Source organism: Myotis brandtii, unplaced genomic scaffold, assembly GCF_000412655.1.
Source record: "Myotis brandtii unplaced genomic scaffold, ASM41265v1 scaffold311, whole genome shotgun sequence".
Classification (NCBI taxonomy): Eukaryota; Metazoa; Chordata; class Mammalia; order Chiroptera; family Vespertilionidae; genus Myotis; species Myotis brandtii.
The window spans coordinates 4,507,531-4,527,845 of record NW_005361913.1 but is presented as its reverse complement, the minus strand read 5'-3'; the positions used below and the strand labels follow the sequence as shown (position 1 = coordinate 4,527,845).

The 20,315-nt window shown below is 40.6% G+C and overlaps 1 protein-coding gene across 3 annotated transcripts in view; it reads left to right on the top strand.

The window, feature by feature from the left end:
- E2F3 (E2F transcription factor 3) overlaps positions 1-20,315 on the top strand; it is an 87,855-nt gene that overhangs the window by 20,066 nt on the left and 47,474 nt on the right. The window lies entirely within an intron of this gene.

Sequence of the window (20,315 nt, the reverse complement as noted above, 5' to 3'; positions counted from 1 at the left end):
CTGCCCTGGCATTCTGGCTTTTTCCATTCTTGACAAATGATCTGTCCACTGTAACTGTAGCTCCGCTATGCTGATATCTGTTGAAATTAGACCTAGAATCTAAATGTGGCTTCATGAAACGATGGGTGAGACATTTTTCTCTTCAAATAGTCCATGGTGTGCTGGCATCCCCAATCACCTATCTGTACCTTTTTTCTTCACGTGCTGTTGGGAGGGGAAATGGGTGATGTGTGTAATATGTGTCTGAAAGTGACTTAGAATGAAAAAGTTCTGTATGAGGGGTGGTGTTGGCTGTTTCTTTGCATCTATAATCAAGTAGAGATGTTCACCACCATTGCTGCCTGCCTTCCCCAAGCAGATTGAATAGACTTCAACCTAATTGCATTTCTTATCATGTAACAGGAATCAGGAACCCTCCCTGTGCTCACTCCTACAGCTACTTCTTACCTTAACGATGAGACTTTGTAACCCAAAGATTAACCATTTCATTTATGTTTCTTGGACTGAGCTACACACACACTTTGTATTTGGTCCTTTTGCTCATAGAAAAACAATAATTGGGCCCTGAAACTACTCCTGCAAAATAGATACATGGCAAAGGTGACTCTCTTCGTGCTGGAGGCAGGCCAGGCTATATGGGGATTACTTACCTGGAACTGGAGGCTGCTTAGGAGAGGGCTTGGCGGGGCCTGGGTAGCAGTGGGGTTTGCTGTGTAAGTCAGACTCGGGGACATGGAACCGGGCACGGGTCACAGCCTGGATAAGGTGGATCAATTCTTTCACCTCTCAGCTCCAGTTTCTTATCTGTCAAATGTGAGTCATCTTTATGACCCCCTTCCACTCAGGCCTTCCATGACTCCCTCCAAGCCCCAGGGAAGGTTTTGCAGCTCTAGATGGCTGCTCATTCTGCCGCCATGCCATGCCATGCACCAGGAAAGGGAGTGTCTTTGGGGGTGACTCAGAACTTGTACAAGGAAGGGAGTGTCACTGGGAGTGGCCTCCTGCTACTTGCTATACCCTTCCCATCCAGACTTGATGTCTCTCTCTTCTCTTTTCAAAATCCTAAGGGTTAATTATGATGTTTACTGTTTACATTTGCCTTCCTGATAGTGCTCTTTCAAAGGGAGTTGGCACCAGTTCATTTTCAAGTCTAAGTAGACCTCAGAATCTGGGAGTGGTTCTCCTGCTGTTGGAGGATGTTGCAGCCCTTCAGAATCTGAATATCACTGCCTGCAGGTTGCCAGGACTTTGGTTCTTACCCTCCAACAACTCACTTTATTGCCTTAGTTCTTGCAGTGAATCTGAGAAATACTGAGAAACGTTATTTCCGGGTACAGGTGAGGAAACAATGAAGTCAGAGACATTGAGTGGCTTTCTCCTCTCCTCCCCATCTCCTGTCCCCTCCTTCCTCCCGCCCCCATGATGAGAGAGCTGGTTAAAGGGTTAGACTTTGAAATTACTTGGGTTTACAGCCTCACCCGGTGGGATCTTGGGCAAGTTATTTCACTTTTTTAGACCTGAGTTTCCTCATCCATGACATGGGACAATTAATGACAATGACCTACCTCTCAGGGTTGATGGAGGGACACACTGAATGAGAAGGCATGGAACATGGAAAGTATTCAGAAAGGTTATCGTCTACAAGGGTGGGCAAAATAGGTTTACGGTTGTTTTTATGGTAAAAGACATACAGGTTATGTTAATTACAATAACTGTATTAACTCTGTTCTGGGTACTCGTGACTGTAAACTTACTTTTAACATGCTTTTGCCCACTCTCTATATATGTATATTGAGCAAGTGGAGAGCTGGGACTAAAACCAGTTCTCTGCTGTAATTCCTGTATTAGCACACAACTTCCTGTCCATAAAGAGATTTAGAAGTATCTTTAGATAAATAGATCTATTTATTTTCATTGTATTCAAATATATTTAGAACAATTTCAATCAACATAGGTTTGATGGAGACTTTGCTATAGCTTTATTCCCCTTCTTTTGTTATTCAAAGCTGCCCTGTAATAATATTTTTAAAAATTGCTGGGGCCCTAGCTGGTTTGGCTCAGTGGATAGAGCGGCAGCCTGCAGACTGAAGGGTTCCAGGTTCCGTTCCAGTCAAGGGCCCATGCCCAGGTTGTGGGCTCAATCCCCAATAGGGGGCATGCAGGAGCAGCCAATTGACGATTCTCTTTCACCATTGATGTTTCTATCTCCCACTTCCTCTCCCGTCCTCTCTGAAATCAATACAAATATTTTAAAAAAAAAAATTGCTGGGAACTCCAGAGTGTAATTGCCAGGGAGGGCCAAGACACTAAAGTTTTCCTAAGCCAGTGGTTCTCAACTGGGCACAGTTCTACAGGGGGAATGCTACTGACATCTACTGGGCAGAGTCCCCCTCACAACAAAGAATTTTTGGGCCCAAAATGTCACTAGTACTGAGGTTTAGAAGCTGTGCTGTCAGGTAATTCTGTTCCTATTGCTAGCAGGCTTTCTCCCATTATTGCAAAGTCAGTTAAGTCTTTTCAAACAAGGTGTATTCATTTTCTAAGGTATATTGGGTTTCCATATGAAAAACCTTCAAAATCCTGAAAGTCTAGGACTATTTCTTTCCATATAGCTTGAGGTATATAAAGCTTTCAGATCCAATCAGAAATTTTCATAACAGCTTTTTTTGTGTGTGGGTTTTTCCCCCCCAGTATCACATAATCCACATTGCTGTTTTAGTTTTTATAAGCACTGAGTAAACAGTAGCAAGCTTTGCAAACAAAATGTATTTTTACTACATGTTAATTGCTCTTTTTATACAAATAATACTTGGCTTTTATTTTTATGCATTGATTTCTAGGGGAAATTTAATATTTGTTTTTAAACTCTCTTGTTTCTTTCAAATTAAGCTATCCTAATTGTTAGAATGAACCATCAGTTCTAAAATGAATCCTGTCAGAATAGCAGCTTGTTCTAACTAAGCACGCTTTGAGCATTCTGCTGTGGTTTATTGTAGTAAAAACAGGAAGTTTCTACTTTAAATAGAAATTATGCTTTTAAATTCTAATTTTGCTAATTTTCCATTCTGGAATATTAAGATAATAGGATGCCAAATTCAATTTGAATTTCAGATAACACATTGATATTTAGTTAAGTATATCCCATACAATATTAGGGATATACTTACAGTAAAAATTATTTGTTTGTTTGAAATTATAATTCCACTGAGTATTCGGTGTTTTTATTGGCTAAATCTGGCAACCCTAAAGATAGGACTTGGGTAATTGGAAAATACCAGGAAATACCACTCAATCTGACATCTTCCTGCATAACTTCATCTCGGATGTTGTGTTTCACAAAAAGTGTTAAATAATAAATCTCAAACATTTATTTGCCTAAAAGAAGGAAATCGTTTTCTGAAGGTAATTTAGAAAATTTGTTCTCTAATCACATTCATTGATCTTTAAGGATAGCTTGAATCAACTGGAATTAGAAATCTCTTACCTGATGTTTAGAAGTACCATATATTCAACCTAAAAACTCAATTCTAGAGTTAAAACTTGCATGGGGGGAGAGTGTTTTCAAAGGTTGGGCTTTCAGGAATTACCTACAACTTAAATTAGGTGATTATACAGTATCTAAACTCTTTCTGCTGTTCATAAGCAGTAGAATTCATTTTACAGCTGAAGGGCCAGTTACAACTGGAACAGGTTGATTGTAAAAGAATTCAATTACCTGGGGGAAATAGCAGAAAAGCTCAACCAAAAGTCTTATTTGAAATACAGCATTTGCAAGAGTCGGCTGAAAGTGAGCATGCCTGAGTGAGTGTTCTTCAACATTCCTCTTCATTATCTCATGACGCCCATATTTACCTTTGGGAGGAAAGCATGTCATAGGACGCCAGCATCTATACATCTTTGTGCCATCAAATGGTCTATCAGAGAATCTTGCTGCCTTTGGCTGCCTTAACAATGTTTTGCCTCCAGAGAAAGAACCAGCTGTGTCAACTGTGGTCAGCTAACCACACATCCCTCTGTCCCACACCAAATCCTTGCGGCCCACCTCCCTGGCTGTGTCAGTCAGTATCCTTGGAGCTCAGACTGCCCCCACTTCTGCATGCTGGCATTACCTTGCCCCAGGTGCAGGCGGCACTGCCTTCCTGCTTTCTCCCAGGAGCTCTTCTAGTGCCACTGCCCCCACACTGCAGCCGCCCCGGCTAGGAAGTTATCGCCTGGGGGCATCCACCACCCTTTGGGAATAGGAGAAGCCAGTGAGGGGATAAATATCCCTGTCTCTTAGAATAACTTAAGGGACATTCTCGGTGCTTCCAGGGAGGCCCCAGCAGAATTAAGCGCCTGTTACCTATAGCCATGACCTGGTTCACGTGCCCTTAAATAACTCACCTGCCTCGCTCTTCCTGCTCCCTCACTTTGCTTGCTCGGGACACTTCCAAATAAACTACCTGCACCCAAGTCCTTATCTTCATCTCCTTTTTTGGAAATATTGAAATTTAAACACGTGTGGTATTAGTTTTCCGGGGCAGCCATAACAAAATACTACTGACGGGCCCTTCAACAACAGAAATGTGTTTTCCACAGCTCTGAAGGCTGGGCAGTCCCAGATTAAGGTTGGGTCCTATCAAGGCGAACAGGGTTGGTTTCCTCCAAGGTCTCTCTCCTTGGCTTGCAGATGGCCACCCTCTTGCTGTCTCTTCACATGGTATCTGTGCATGTGTCTGCCTCCGTGTGTTCAAATCTCCTGTTTTTGTAAGGACACCAGTCAAATTGGATTAGGACCTGCCCTAAGAGCCTCATTTCAACTTAATCACTCTTTCAAGGCCCCCATCTCCAAATGCAGTCACATTCTGAGGAAGTAGAGGTTAGAGCTCCAACATAGGAATGTTGAGGCGGACACAATTCAGCTGACAATACCTGTGAAGAAGAAAAACTTCATCTGGAATACAAACTACCCCAACATCATTATTTAGTCTTAAGTTTGTAACTGTTTTTACAAAACATTTCCATCTTGTCTACTATAGGGCCTTGGGGAGATGGGTCTGTGAATTTAAAGGGGGATAAATTTATGGAGCAGCCTCTATCTGTCCACTTCTGCTCTGTACGTTCTGAAGATAACACAAGGCAAGGTTACTGCTAGCTCAAAGGAGCTTAAAGTCTAAATAAGCCGAGACCATTAGACATTTATGAGCAGAGAACAGTTTAGGTTTGTTTGAGATAAGCTATATGGCACAAACCATAAGTTTGGAGGAGACATACTGCTTCAGTGGGGTTGAGTTGCTTATCACTGAAAGAATGGTCAGATTATTATGGGTGTGGAAAAACTAGATAATTTATGGAATCTCTGCCCTGAAGTTTACTGAGAGATCAGTGTGGTCTGGAGTATTTGAAAATGTGATAGATGGAGGAAAGAAGGGAATGGTATAGGACAGTGGTCGGCAAACTCATTAGTCAACAGAGCCAAATATCAACAGTACAACGATTGAAATTTCTTTTGAGAGCCAAATTTTTTAAACTTAAACTATATAGGTAGGTACATTGTTATTAACTTAATTAGGGTACTCCTAAGGCTTAGGAAGAGCCACACTCAAGGGGCCAAAGAGCTGCATGTGGCTCGCGAACCGCAGTTTGCCAACCACGGGTATAGGAGAAATGAATAGAACCTCTTTCAGGGTCTTTAAAAAAAAAAAAAAAGTAATGTTTTTATTCATTTATTATTATTATTATTATTATTAGAGAGAGAGAGGAAGGGAGAGTGATAGTGAAATAGAAGCACTGATGAGAGAGAAACATTGATTGGCCAGCTCCTACACGTACCCTACTGGGGATTGAGCCTGCAACCCAGGCATGTGCCCTGACCAGGAATTGAACCAGTGACCACTTGATTCATGGGTTGATGCTCAGCCACTGAACCACATAGGCCTGGCACTTCCAGAGTCTTCACAGAGGGCTTATGTGAAGGACTGGGAGGAAATGTTGAACAAGGTGTGGTATGGTCAGGTGTACTGAGGAATAGGGAACATTTTATATGTCTCAGCAAGGGCCCCACAATACAAAAGTGTTTAAGGAAGATCTATTGGACAGTGTTGTGCTGGAGGGAAGACAGGGCCAGGGAGGACAGCAGCTCTTGAGAGTACGATAAGTTAGGAGGTAAGAGAGACCTGTGCCCAGCTTCTTCTTGCCTCTGAGCCTTTGCACATGTGGTTCCTTCTGTCTAGAATGGCCCAGTCACAGGCCTTCCCATGCTTCCCTTGGCTCCTTATCATCACTGACTCAGCTGAAACTTCAGAAAGTTCTTTACCACCATCCAGTCTAAAATGCCCCATCCTCCACCAGTCACTCTTTATCCTATTTTCATGTTTTATTTTCTTAACATTATTACTATCTGAAGTTAGGATCTGTGTTCACCCAGTACCCAGAATGTTACCTGACACTTATTAGGTACTCTGTGAATATTTGCTAAATGAATGAAGAGCTCCAAGTAGGCTGGTACTAGTGGACTGGCTGAGATTTGGGAGCTTGGGATGTCACAGTAGGCTTCTTCAGCTCCTTCCTGATGGCTTTTTAAGTCAAGATCTCTATTGATTGACTCAATTCACTTGAGTGCTTATTTTGTGCCTTGCTTGATACTGATTAGATCTCAGAGAATCGAAGATGACTAAAGGCCTTAAGGAGATCAGTATATGGTTCTGAACCTGGGTCCCTGATTAGAGTTCTAGATATTACTTTTTTATTTTTACCACCCTCTAACTGAAATTTAGAACTTCCTCCCATTATGAGGATAGGCAATAAACCACAGTAGTATTTGTAGTACCTATAACTTTGTCACCCACAGAAATTCTAGATATTTTCATATCACGTTACACATTGCAGATATATTGAAATATTGTGTATGTTCATCACGACTTTGAAATTACAGTAATTTTTTAACCCACTACTAGATCTTTTTGTTTAAATTAAATCTTTATTGTTGAAAGTATTTCGTATGTCCCATTTTTCCCCATTGGCCCTCTTCAGCCTGTCCCCACCCCCCATTCCAGGCTTCCACCACCCTATTGTCTGTGGCCATGGGTCATGCATACAAGTTCTTTGATCTCTTCCCACCAACCCACCCTCCCCCGCCTTCCCTCTGAGGTTCTGCAGTCTGTTCTATGTCTCTGAATCTATTTTCTTCATTGAATCTTTTTATTTAAAACACATAGAGTGCTTACTGTTTCATAGATTTCTTTTTTAACATTTTGAATAGCTAAATTTTAATAAAGTGTTTCCTTTCCTTCATTACAAAAGAAATAAAAGCGTTAGTATATGCAAACATCCGGTATATAAAAACATTAGTCTGAGAAGGGGGTCTATAGGCTTCACCAGGGGCCCCAAGTTGTGGCACAAAAAAGGTTAAGACCTCTGGTAGAATTATGTAAAAAGAGAGGTCCTATCACCTTAGCTTAAATTGTATGAGTAAAGATTCCTATAAAAAATGGTCCCACCCTCCTGCTCTGGCCTCATTGATTCTGTTGAATCTGCGCCCCTGGGTCTTTTGTAAATTTCAGGAGGTACCTTTTTCAGTTTGGTTGGAAGAGGTACTCACCTTGTCAGGACTGTAAGAAGATATTGCAAGCTCTGATGATTGAGCAGAAAAATCTTAGGACAGCTGGTCAAAACAAGCTTGTCCTGCTTTGTGGGAGAGCGAGAGCTTTCCAAGTGATCTCCTGGTTAAGACCTTAATTAAAAACAGCCTAAATTCACTTGTGGCAAGATTTTATTAAGAAATCATGAGCAAATCCCTGTTGTGATATAAAGAAAGGAACACTCTAGTGCAGTGGTTCTCAGCCTGTGGGTCGCGACCCCTTTGGGGGTCGAACGACCCTTTCACAGGGGTCGCCTAAGACCATCGGAAAACATATGTATAATTACATATTGTTTTTGTGATTAATCACTATGCTTTAATTATGTTCAATTTGTAACAATGAAAATACCTCCTGCATATCAGATATTTACATTACGATTCATAACTAGCAAAATTACAGTTATGAAGTAGCAACGAAAATGATTTTATGGTTAGGGGTCACCACAACATGAGGAACTGTATTAAAGGGGCGCGGCATTAGGAAGGTTGAGAACCACTGGGATAGAGGAACACAGGTTTCTTCCAATGCCTTTGCTATGTTTGTTGCACCTTGGAGGTTCATGTCTTTATTTCATTTAGGACCAGAGGGGGACCAGGTAACTGAACATGCCTTCCTTGCCCAGACAGCTCATCCACTGCTGCAAGCTTTATAATGCTTGTGGTCACCCTTCGTATGAGTGGGGGACTGCACCTTGGGCAACACTCACTGAGCAGGACCAATGACTTCTGCTTTTCAAAATTAGCAAAGGCAGCCCTGGCCGCTGAGGCTCAGTTGGTTACCCCAAAGGGTTGCCAATGTGCAACCAGGGCACATGCCAGGGTTGTGGGCTTGATCCCGGGTAGGGGACCTGCACTATATCTCACATCGATGTTTCTCTCCCTTTCTTTCTAAAAATCAATAAACTATTCTTAAAAAAAATAAATTAGCACAGGCACATGCATATATAATCAGCTTGACAGATGGAGAGGGGGTGGGAATCTGGAGTGACCAGTTCCAGGCATAGGCTTGAAGAGGAGGGCATTACAATATGGTGACAGAGCCAGAATAGTTGGCACTTGCCCCAGGTGCTCTGCACAGCACCCATGTGTAAATGGGTGTGGCTTCGCATGAGTGAGGTCCTGCTGGATTATTTCAGAATATTTCAGGGTGTTTTTTATTTGTTCTTCCCAGCAATAGCTCTTTGAAGTAGTTTAGTGGTGTGTCCACTTACAGAGGAAGAACTGGAGACCTAGATTGGCCATAACTTGCCCAAAGTTGTGTAAGAAATTAATAGCCAACTCCAAATATTAGGAGATGAGTATTGCTTGGTCTTTGGATTGGATAATGAGATCAGACCCCTTTAGCATAATAAAAGTTTTAGAACTTTACCAAGCCAATTTATTAACTTAAAAAAAAAAAAGAGGTAATAATGAGCATTACTAAAATTCATTGAATTGCTGAATGCCATAATTAAAGGGATATAGGTTAGAAGAATGGGCTTCTTTTGTTGTTATAGAACAATAATAATAATAATTAGTATTATTACAGCTCTTTCTTTCCTTGATTTCTTGTCTCCTTCTCAATCTACCCTGGAGGAAAAATAGACCTTCACCAAACTACAGAATTGTCTTCATGAAAAAGGAATGTTTTCATTTTCTCCAGTTACGATAGAATGGAGATTCTCGATTTTCATACTTCAGATGCTCTCCTTCATTAGTAGCCCCTTTCCCCTCCTCCCTTACATAGGAGTACTGACAAGAGTTAGGAGAACACCAAACTCTTTGCCTATAATTTAAGGCCTTGAATTACCGTAAACTTCTCATATGGACTTCTATGAAAGTGTAACAATTAAGGCCAGTTAGGGAGTGGGGAAGTCTTTCATACCTTCTAACACATCAAAAATCACTATTTCCAAGTGAGAAATAGAAGTCTCTTGGTTGGACCTAGCTTATATGGACAGTAAAATATCGGTAATTGCCAACTATAGGTGATTGAAAATTCTGAATAGAATTAATCAGCACTTGAAATGAATTTATCATCAGTTTCAGCGGAGTCGTTTCTGTCTCTAGGGCAAGATTATTTCTTTTTCTGTCTACTAATACCCTTGATCTATCTAGAGCAGCCGTGGGCAAACTACGGCCCGTAGGCCGGATCCGGCCCGTTTGAAATGAATAAAACTAAAAAAAAAAAGACCGTACCCTTTTATGTAATGATGTTTACTTTGAATTTATATTAGTTCACACAAACACTCCATCCATGCTTTTGTTCCGGCCCTCCGGTCCAGTTTAAGAACCCATTGTGGCCCTCGAGTCAAAAAGTTTGCCCACCCCTGATCTAGAGAGTAGAAAGATTGGCTGATGTAAACCACATTTGGAAATGGAACTAAGTGGTGTTGTAACCTACAGAAAACAGTAAATAATTCTAAACATGTTTGTTCTAAAGTGTTTATGTATTGTTTTACTTAAGCTGGGCAGACATTGGTAAAATGCATATTGGAACCCTGTCTTCATTCATTTGGGGAGAGTGGAGACACTTGAGGAAGCATCTGATATCGGAGGGGGAAGAAAGTTGACCCTTTGAATTCTGAGTAGGCGTGAACAGAAAAAACTGAAGCCACTTAGTTTCCTAATCAGCTTGGTGTTGAAGGGACTTTAGAGGTTCTCTAGTTAGTCCTTTCACTTTACTGATTAGGAAATCAAGTCTACGAGAAATCCTTGCCCAAGCTCACACAGAGCCAGGGGAAAGCAGCCTTTTCATCAGCACCACCTTCCCGTGCAGTCTATTCTCAGGCCAAGCTTCGTTATCAGATTTATTTAATGTCATGTGTTGACACTAAGACTGTTTGTGATGGTGAATACCACAAAATTTGACTGCGTAATGTGATCTTTTCTATTAGGTTTTAGTTAACCTTAGCTTTTAGCATGGTGCGATGGAAAGGGCACTCGACTTGGATCCAGAAGGCTTGGGTTCAAGTTGCAGCTTTGACGTTAGCTTGGCTTCAGCAAATCTGAGGGCCCTATTTTGTTAATCCATAACATGGGAATAATAATCTCACTCAATTTATCTTACACAATTGTGAGGCTAAATTGTGAAGGATTTTGTAAAAGTATAAAGTGCTGAATAAACATCAGGGTGTTAATCTCACATCTTTGGTGATAGGCTAAAAAGACATTTAAATTTTGGTTTCTCCAATTTGCATATTCTTTAAAATTTTCTGTTTTTACGCTATTTTTTCCCTTTAGAATTTCTTTGTGCTAGGAATGATAGCATGAAATTTTTGATGCTTTATTCAGTATATGATAATTGCATTCTTTAGGGCCATAGGACACTTAAGCAAATATCCAAATTTATGTTGTGAAAATCCTAGCATACTCTTCACTGGGCCAGTAGAGGATCGAGGACAGTTTGTGATACGATCATTACCTCAAAACAGCCCACCTAGGCACACGGCCTTGGCAGCACAGATTGGAAGGAGATTTGGTAATTACACTCTTTAGTTCTTCTATGAATATAGCCAATTTGGGCACCAGAGTGGATACTTAGGCATGAATTATCGGGTTAAGTTAGCCAGATAATTGCCATCTGTCTCCTTTGCTCTTGCTCTGTAGACCCCAGCCTGAATAACTGTCTTCTGTTTACTCATGCAAGCCAGTTGCTGGTTTCCATTTTCAAACAAAAACGAACTACATATTAGAAGGATATTTTAATTGAACTATTTTTGCTGCTGATTCAAAGGTCCTCCACCTCTTGCCAAAGGAGTTGCCTAGTTCAGAACCCACTAATTTAGTTGATTTGGGGGCTTCCCTTGTTGGCTTTGGGAAAGACTTAAACTTAGTAAAAGAAATTTGGGAGTGGATAGTATGAGGTTTTGTGAAACATTCAAAACTTATCTTAAATTCTGACCAAACATTGCTCTACTAATTTTCCTAACTAAATGGAAACGCCAGCTGTATAAATAATGATTTTGTTTGAAAATATTTCATCCCTTGTTTTTAGAACTATCAGGGGAATTAAATTATAAATAAGTAGCAGCAAAGAACTACTTTGTCGGTATGAAGCAGAATGCAGAATTGCTCAAATTCTAAACCGAGTGCTAAAATGTTAGAGACCACTCTTTAGCCTGGTTGATGAAGCAAGCTGCCCTTTGGGGAGGAGGAGGAAGCATACTCGGATGTTTCTTTTTGTTTGTGACTTTATTCTACTTAATTTATTTGCCCATTTCTCCAATTTTAATATTGCAGTTTTTCCATGTACTCTCAACTGCAGTGACATGTCCCTCTGCAACCATCTTATTTTTCCGCCCTATTTTTTCATTTTTTAAAAATATGTTTCTATTGATTTTTTTTTTAGAGAGAGGGAAAAACATTGATGTAGGAGAAACATCTATAGACTGCCTCCAGCATGCTCCCTACTGGGGATCGAGCCCTGGTGGGATCAAACCGGTGGGTGACGTTTGGTGCATAGGGCAACAACGTTCAACCAACTGAGCCACTCCGGCCAGGGCTCCTTCTGTTTTTTCTTAAAAAAAAAAAAGAAAGAAAGAAAGGAAGGAAGGAAGGAAGGAAAAGAAAGGTGAATTCACATTTCACTACCTCACAAAAGGAAGGAAGGAAGGAAGGAAGGAAGAAAAAGAAAGGTGAATTCACATTTCACTACCTCACAGATGTCATCCTACTTAAGCATATATAATATAAATAAAATACTTAAATTTGTGACCAATACTGATACTTTTCTCTCTGTATGTTTGTGTTCTGTTGATCAACTGTAATGGAGAAAGCAGTAGCACATCAGCCCAGCCAGTGCTTCTTCATTGCCAGTCATGAATTCTCCTTATCAACACGTTACATGCTATCTGGCCCGTCACAGTTTCTCGAACTCCCATTACTATGTATCAGGATTTACTCGTGCTATTGAACTATGAGCTTCATCACATATTTTGAACTCATCATTTGCTTGAGGGAGTTGATTTTATTGCATTCCTCATGCCACTGAATACCTAGCTAATGCATATTTTGGGACAGGCACATTACTACCAAAGAAATCATAGTAATTTAACTTGGTAATCCAGGAAAATTATAACTTAGATTAATAGTGTTCACAGTATCTTACATTGAACATTTTCCAAAATTACTCATTGGAAACAAATAGCTGCTGTGGATTTTTTAAAAATACATTTTTATTGATTTCAAAGAGAAAGGAAGGAGAGAGAGAAATGTCAATGATAGAATCATTGATCAGATGCTTCTTGCACGCCCCCTACTGGCATGTGCCCTGACCAGAATCAAACAGTGACTTCCAGGTTCATAGGCTGGCGCTCAACTACTGAGCCCCAGCCTGCTTCTTATCCAGGCAATTATAATTTGAGAATTGTATCCATCAGCCCAAAGAATAGAAAGGAAAATTTGACCGCAAATGATTCACCCATGTGCACATGGAGCCTTGGCCCTTATTTTTTGTCTCTTTTCATTCATTCATTATCTTTATTGTTAAAAGTATTACATCAGTCCCCCCTTTCCCCCCATTGACTCCGTCTAGCTCTCCCTTGCCCCCCACCGCAGGCCTTCACCACCCTATTGTCTGTTTCCATGGATTATGCATATATGCATACAAGTTCTCTTCCCACCCACCACCTCCTTCCCTCTCAGATTGGACAGTCTGTTCCATGCTTCTCTGTCTCTGGATCTGTTTTGTTCATCACTTTATTTTGTTCACTAGACTCCACATATGAGTGCGATCATGTGATACATGTCTTTCTCTGACTGGCTTATTTCACTTAGCATAATACTCTCCAGGCCCCTCCATGCTGTCTCAAAACCTTCTTTTTTACTGCTGCATTGTATTCCCTGGTGCATATGTACCACTGCTCACCCCCCCACCCCCCAATCTACTGATGGGCACTTGGGCTATTTCCAGATCTAGTTATTGTAAATTGTGCTGCTATGAACATAGGAGTCCATCCATACATTCTTTCTGATTGGTGCTTCGGGAGGGTATATTCCTAGAAGTGGGATCATTGGCTCAAATGGCAGTTCCACATTCAATTTTTTGAGGAAACTTCATCCTCTTTCCCTAATGGCTGCATCAGTCTGATTCCCACCAACAGTGTACTAGGGTTCCCTTTTTTCCACATCCTCGCCAGCACTTGTCATTTGTTGATTTGTTGATGGTAGCTATTCTGACATGCGTGAGGTGATATCTCATTGTCATTTTAATTTGCATATCTCTGATGATCAGTGACTTCGAGCATTTTTTTCATATGTCTCTTGGCCATCTGTATGTTCCCTTTGGAGAAGGTGTATTTAGGTCCTTTGCCCATTTTTTAATTGGATCTTGTCGTCTTCCTTTTGTTAAGTTGTATGAGTTCCTTATATATTTCGGATGTTAACCCTTTATCAGATGTATCATTGCCAAATATGTTCTCCCACACAGTGGGCTCCCTTTTCCTTTTGTTGATTGTTTCTTTTGCTGTACAGAAGCTTTTTATTTTGATACTAGAGGTCCGATGCATGAAATTTGTGCAAGAGTAGGCCTTCCCTCCCCTGGCTTCCCTCTGGCACCCGGGACCCGGGCTTCCCTCACAGCCCCAGCTTCGTCCAAAAGGTCGTCTGGAAGGACGTCAGGTCTAATTAGCATATTATGCTTTTATTATCATAGATAGTCCCATTTGTTTATTTTCTCTTTAGTATCCTTTGTCCTAGGAAATATATCCATAAACATATTGCTACGAGATATGGCTGAGATTTTGCTGCCTATAGTTTCTTCTAGGATTTTTATGGTTTCACGCCTTACATGTAAGTATTTTTCCATTTTGAGTTTACTCTTTTGTGTGGTGTAATTTTTTAGATTAGTTTCATTTTTTTGCATGTGTCTGTCCAATTTTCCCAACACCATTTATTGAAGAGACTGTCTTGAATCCATTGTATGTTCTTGCCTCCTTTGTCAAATATTAATTGAGCTTAATGGCTTAGGTCGATTTATGGATTCTCTGTTCCATTTATCTATATGTCTATTCTTATGCCAGTACCAGGCTATTTTAATTACAGTGGCTTTGTAGTATAACTTGTTATCTGGTATTGAGATCCCTCCAACTTTATTCTTCTTTCTCAAGAATGCTGTGGCTATACGGGGTCTTTATTGGTTCCATATAAATTTTTGGAGTAGTTGTTCTAGATCTGTGAAATATGCCATTGGTAATTTAATAGGGATTGCTCTGAATCTATAGATTGCTTTGGGTAGTATGGACATTTTAATGATGCTGATTCTACCATTCCATGAACACGGTAGATTCTTCCACTTGTTTATATCTTCCTCTATCTCTTTTTTCAATGTCCTGTAGTTTTCCATGTACAAGTCTTTTACCTCCTTGGTTAAGTTTATTCCTAAGTATCTTAATTTTTTTTGTTGCAATGGTAAATGGGTTTGTTTGTTTAGCTTCTCTTTCTGAGAATTCATTATTGGTGTGTAAAAATGCCATCGATTCCTGGGTGTAAATTTGTATCCTGCTACATTGCCGAATTCATTTATTAAATCTAGTAGTTTTTTTAAAAAATCTTTAGGGTTCTCTGCTTACATTTGCGAATAATGAGAATTTTACTTCCTTCTTTCCAATTTGGATGTTCTTGTCTTATCACTGTGGCTAGACTTCCAGTACTATCTATATATATAAAACCCTAATATGCAAATAGACCAAACAGCAGAACAGCCGGTCGCTATGACATGCGCTGACCATCAGGGGGTGCGGGCACGGAACATGGCAGGCGTCGGCCATGGTGGGATGGTGGAGCAGGTGAGCAGGTGCGCCAGACCAAGGCGGGGCGCTGGTTGCTGTCATCGGGGTGCTAGTTGCTGTCATCGGGGCGAGCCTCTGGTGGTTACTGAAAATTCTTTGCTTCCCCGTGCCGCGGTCCTGCCAGGCACTTGCACTGCTGCTGGTGCTGGCCCCTATTGCTCGGTGCCGTCAGCGGGTGTGAGCGGCAGCTGCCAGACCCAATCACCCCTCAGGACTTCTCCACCTCCCCCTGTTCCTGAGGGGTGATTGAGGCCATGGTCCCGCCTGGCATTCGCACCCGCTGATGATGCCAGCCCCGCTTGCACCCTCTGCTGGCACCAGTCCCAATTGCTCCACGCCATCAGCGGGTGCGAGTGGGGCTGGCGCCATCAGCGTGTGGGAGAGGCGGCGGCGGGAGCGGGGTCCACGGCAGACAGGGGGTGGGGGCACAGAGGATGGGCCGAGACCTACCCACGTGCCCAACACAGCCTCGCGGCCCACAATTCCTTTCAAGGTGCACAAATTCGCACACTGGGCCCCTAGTGTTGACTAAGAGTGGTGACAGTGGATATCCCTATCGTGTTCTTGTTCTTAGGGGAAATGATTTTAGTTTTTGTCATTGAGTATGATGTTGGCTATAGGTTTGTCATATGTGCCTTTATTATGTTAAGGTATGATCTCCCTGTTCCCATTTTGCTGAGAGTTTTTATCAGAAATGGGTGTTGGATTTTGTCACATGTTTTTTCTGCATCTATTGATATGATTATGTGCTGTCTCTTTTCTCTCGTGGGTTTCTTGGTAGGAAGTCAGTAGAAAAAGCCCATTTTCCTCGAGATTTGGTTTGCTCTCTGGAACCCACTGGAGAAATTGAAGATTTCTTTTCATAATGTTCTTAAATGTTGGTGGTTACTGTCTCTGTGAAAACTCATTAAGAATTATTTTCCTTTGGATGGGGAGCTAACAGTAGAACATCAAGAGTAAGGTTCATAAACCTTGCTTTAACTCTGGTTCCCATATTTACTTGAATCTACTTCAGCCAGGAGTAATTTCAGTGGTCATCTTAAGGGGGGAAATATACAGATGGTCAAGGAGAGGGAAAGGGGTCAGAGGTAGAAATGGGAAGACCCTGCAGTCCAGTGTGAGGGCATCCTTTGGGAATCCTTGTTTTGTTTGTTTTATTGTGATAAAATGTATGTAACAAAATTTAGCATTTTTAGGTAGGTAATCAGCAACATTAAGTACATTTATAATGTTGTACAACCATCACCACTATTTATTTTGTCACCATCCATCCCTATCAGAAACTCTATGCCTCTGCTCCCCCAGTTCCTAGTAACCACTATTTTACTTACTGTCTCCATGAATTTGTTGATTCGTATAAGGAGAATCTGTCCCTTTTTCACTTAACATATCTGTGTGGTCCATCAGTGTTGTTGCATATATCAAAACTTCATTCCTTTGTATTTATACCCCGGGTTATTTATTCATTTATCTGTTGATGGACTCTGGGGTTGTTTCCACCTTTGGACAATTGTGAATAATGCTGTTCTGAACATTGGTGTAGAGGTATTGTTTGAGTTCCTGCTTTCAATTCCTTTGGGTATATACCCAGAAGTGGATTACTGGATCATAGGGTAATTCCATGTTTAACTTTTTTTTAATGTGTGTTTAACTTTTTGAGGAAGTGCCAAACATTTCCACAGCAGCTGCACCATTTTACATTCCCGAACCAGCCGTGCGTAAGGCAGAAACCCTGGTTTTGACCCCTCCGAATGTCACCTAACTCTTAATTTGCTCACCATGGCATCATTCATCACTGGGTCTTCCATGAGTGACTGTTTTTGCTGCTTGGTGAGTTCACTTTGGTTGGGGAAGGAGCCTTTTTCTTTAGTTGTTACTGGTTGGCTGTGCCAGCCTCTTTATGAGGTACAGGAAGGCTTCCTGTGGCCGTGGTGTCCAGCGCTGGGCCACTTTGTGTTACATGCTGTAAAGGGAGCCAACATGGGGAAGTGTGCTCACCCTGCCTCCTCCAGCAAGTCTGCCTTGGAGGCTTTTCATTCTCCTGGTAACCATCTTAATAGCTGCAGGTTCATCTAAATGAAAAATTTATCTGTGTTGCCTACCCAAAGGAAGAGCTACTCACATGTCAGATATTGTTTTACCAATTATCTTGGTAACTTCTCTGTTTTTTTTAAAGCAGAGTTTAGAATTATTTGAGTTTCTATAACATTCAACTTTTAAAAAAAATGTAAATTCTTTTTTAAAAAATGTAAAAATTCCAACTTTTTAAAACCCTTTTTATCATTATACTAGTGGCCTGGTGCACAAATTTGTGCACATTGAAATTAGTTAGAAGAAATATTTTAATATTCACCCTTTCTCTATAATAGAAGTGTCAACCAAATTCACAATTGACAATGACAGATCGAAATACACGTGTGCGATTGGTGCCACTGAGAGCTTTATATGTATCACGCATGGGCTAGTCAACTTAGCCTTTTATATATATAGAATAAACTTGCTTAATTAGACCCGCTTTCTGATGTAGCTAAACTTTTTCCAGCCCAGTGAAACAACCCCAACTTCTCTTGCAGGTAATTGTGAGTAACACAGAAGTAAATATCAACACGAAGCAGATTATTATTGTAGATCATACAGGGAGAATAAAGGGTAAAATATTTACCTGCAGCAATGTTTGACAATATTCTGCGCAGTGAGAAAACCTGAAGTCATTTTCAAGGTCCACCATTTCTTCTTTTCAGTAGGGTCAACTTTCTAAACTTTCTAAATCTTTGTTTTCCGGCTAATGAAAAGAAAATAGAATTCCACCGAGTCTCCTATTTACTTACTCCAGGACTTCTGTGAGGATCAAATGAGATGAGGCACTGGAAAACGCTTCATAGACATTTGGTTAAAGTGTGAAATGTTTGCACCTGGCTTTAAAGTAAGTTGTGTTTCTGGGCTGAAGAAACTGCAAGGAGGCTAGTCATCGCTAGGGAGAGGGAGCCAGGTGTTGCTACATGACATCATTACCCTGTGCCCACAGCGACTGTTTCTGGGCTGGCCTGGGCTGTGGGCTGCATTTTGCACCATGGGGTCTCAGCAGACATGGCTGTGATTTGGCGGGCTTTCGCTCCAGGGTAGTGGTGGGGCCTGTGTCCCACTTGGGGAAAGCTGAGTGTTGCTTTGTGGGCGCCAGGTCCGCGTTGCCATCCTCTACATGGCCAGTGCGCGTCACAGCATCTCCTGCGTTGAGGGTCTGTCCCCCTGGTGGTTAGTGCATGTCATAGCAACCGGTCGGATGGACACTTAGCATATTAGCCTTTTATATATATAGATAGTAACAGAAAGTTAAGCAAAGTTTAGTATTTGAATTGCTCTCACACCTTTAAGTGTGTGTGTGTGTGTGTGTTTATATCTGGACATGATTCTTTTCATTGACCAATGTAGACAAAACCTTTAGTGAACATTTAGGTTTCTTGAATAATCATTTTTATAAAAAGCTCAAATCCATTTTTTTAAACCTTTTAACAGTTGTGTGAAGTAGGTGGTTCATGAGTACCATTATCTTCTTTTGTCAAGTAAGGAAATGAACATGTCTGTGTCAACGAGGAAAGCTGGGCCTGCCCACAAAGTCCCCTTTGGGTACAGTGGCTCAGTGGCCAGTGTGGGGGTGCACTGTTGCCCGATAGGGGGGCATGGGTTAGGGCAGAGATGTCTGCTTTCATTTCTGTGATTCTCCCCATAAATGTGCTTTCACAGATCCTCATTCTTTTTCTCTTAATGAAGTTATTGTGTTGGGTGTGTACATACCTATCCAGCATAACAACTCGTAATTTCCCCATACCATCATTTTTAAAAAAATACACACTTTCTTAATCCAGTATCCCATGTGGGGTTATAACATGTGGAGTTATAAATAACATTTTTTGAAAACTGCCGTGCTTCATATTCTGTTGTGGCCTGTGTGGATTCCAGTAGCTTTATTGCCTATGGAAATTATTTGACAGTTAATTGTGTTTACTTATACTGTATATTTTCCATCAAATTGAAATTAATTGTTCTATTTTTATTTATTTTACTTTAATTTTCTATTAGGTATTTTATTATTGGTCAACTTTTAAAGTCATAGAATGCTCTTCACAGCTAGATTATAAGATTTTCAGAGAAATAAGTTATCTATTCGTGTCCCTGTAGGTATACACACCATATATTTGGATATATTGCTTTTAGATAAGGAGATATTTTACTAGCTACTTGTGAGTCATAACAAATTCAGTATTCATGAAATAAACTTTATTTAAATCCTGGAGATGTCCATTTTTCAGTAGAGCAATTTAGTCAGCACTTTTTTTACAAATTAAAAGTTTGTCTGTTTCTGAGTTCATTCCTTCTCATAGCATCTAATATCTAGTACGATCCCTAGCGGACTCTCAAAAAATAATAATTTCCACTTCAAGTCAAGTTGTGGGTCTGTGAGTTCCCTATCATAGCTACTAGGTGTACCAGTTAATAATGCGGATTTTTTTCAATAGATGGAGTTACACATATGTTGATATATATGCGATTTGATATGTATGCTGTATTGTTGTATTGACATCAAGCTTCAAAACTTCATAATGCTAGCGGACTCTCAAAAAATAATAATTTCCACTTCAAGTCAAGTTGTGGGTCTGTGAGTTCCCTATCATAGCTACTAGGTGTACCAGTTAATAATGCAGATTTTTTTCAATAGATGGAATTACACATATGTTGATATATATGCGGTTTGATATGTATGCTGTATTGTTGTATTGACAGCAAGCTTCAAAACTTCATAATGCAAATTTATTGAAGGTGTTAACATCATAGATATTTTTACACTTAAAAATGTAGAATTTTTGTGCCAAAAAAAGCATTTGAGGGAAGTTTTAATTCATTACTTTATTTTGAAGAAAAGTGCTGCTGAA